This window comes from Gavialis gangeticus, unplaced genomic scaffold, assembly GCF_001723915.1.
Source record: "Gavialis gangeticus isolate Ggan-Ray unplaced genomic scaffold, GavGan_comp1, whole genome shotgun sequence".
NCBI classification, from domain to species: domain Eukaryota; kingdom Metazoa; phylum Chordata; order Crocodylia; family Gavialidae; genus Gavialis; species Gavialis gangeticus.
The window spans coordinates 164,383,582-164,385,133 of record NW_017729024.1 but is presented as its reverse complement, the minus strand read 5'-3'; positions in this window follow the sequence as shown (position 1 = coordinate 164,385,133).

Sequence of the window (1,552 nt, the reverse complement as noted above, 5' to 3'; positions counted from 1 at the left end):
GGGGCTTGGACAGTAAAGAAATTCTTTCTTATGTCCAGCCTGAAACGGTCTCACAGTAGTTAATGACCATTCGACCTCGTCATCCCTCGGGACGCTCTGGTGAACAAACGTTCCCCCAGATCCTGGTGGTCACCCCTGATAAACTTATAGGTGGCCACCAGTTCACCCCTGAGCCTGCGCTTTTCCAGGCTAAGGAGCCCCAGGGCGCTCAGCCTGTCATCGTACGGTCTGTTTTCCTGTCCTCTGATCAGGCCTGCCTCAGACAAGGCATCTATTTACTGCCTAACTGTGCCCCTCACCCTGTTTCCTGCCCAGTTCTCCCCCCGAGCGGCCTGGGATGGCGGTGCGGCTGCCACTGTCATCGTGGCAGTTTCCTTCCCTTGCAAAGTTGGTACTCATAGAAACCAACTGGCTGCTTTTTGATCCCTGCATGCCAGCCTAGGCTTCATTCCCCAAACTGCCCCAATGAGACTACCTCATTATTATCCATGTCCATGGGTCTGCTGGAAAAGCACAATTCACCTGGAGTTAACGAATGACGCATCCGAATGTCCTATATGGGGCCAAGAGAGCTCTGCTGGGGGAGCCGGCTCCAAAGAGAGAAAAAGGGTGCAAGGGAAAATGCATTAGCCATGGCAGCTCTGCAGCTTGTGCTGGTTCGAGCTTTATATACGTGGAATAGACTGGGCCAGGTACCAGGGGGTGGCTTCAGTCCTGTTTGGCTTGGGGAAGGAGGGTTCACAAAGCCTGCTTCAGATGAGCCCAATCGATGGACCTCCTGTGAGCATGTCCACCAGCAAATCTGGCCCACAGGCCCAGATAATGCCCACGTTGCTTCTTGTCCAGCACCTGCCGCTACTGATCGGAGATGCATCCACTTCACACAGACGCTGCTTTACCTGCCTTTTGTCTTTGCAGCCTTCAGCTCCGGCAGGGTCTGCAGGCTCCTGCGAGGCGTCGGGCAAAGAAAACCCTCTTTTATTTGCAACTCGTGGGCAAAGATTCACAGACCTATTTCTCCTGGGCTTGGGGAGTGGTTGGCCGCAGGCCTGTCTGGAGGACAGATCCCTGGGGGTTACCGCATCCAGCAGCACCGGGGAGTGAAACTGGAACAGCAAATAGAAAACAACTTTCCCATGTCTTTTAAAGTCCTCCCAAGGTGAGCTCAAAGCCAGCCCACTTGGAAAGTGGAGCAGTTTGGCGGGTTATAAATTCACATTCCTGACAACTCCCTGCGAATAGACTGTGGAAATGAACTAAGCCAAAGCTGGAAGAGATCAAAGGCGTCGGTAAGTAGGGGACCCGCTGCAGCGAGCCTTTATCTTTCCTGAGAGCAGATGGGAGATAGCAGGTATCTTATCCTGCACAGCTCGGGCAAAGGTCTAGCTTCCCGGTCTAGCAAAGACCAGCATCCAGAGCCTTTTCAGAGTCGGAGTCCCCTAACGGGGCAGCGCGTGATCTGCCCGCTGGAGAGGAAAATACAGCGGTGTTAAAAAAAAAAAAAAAAAAGAGGGAAAATAAACCAAAAAAACCCTTTGCTGTGCCTTCCTCT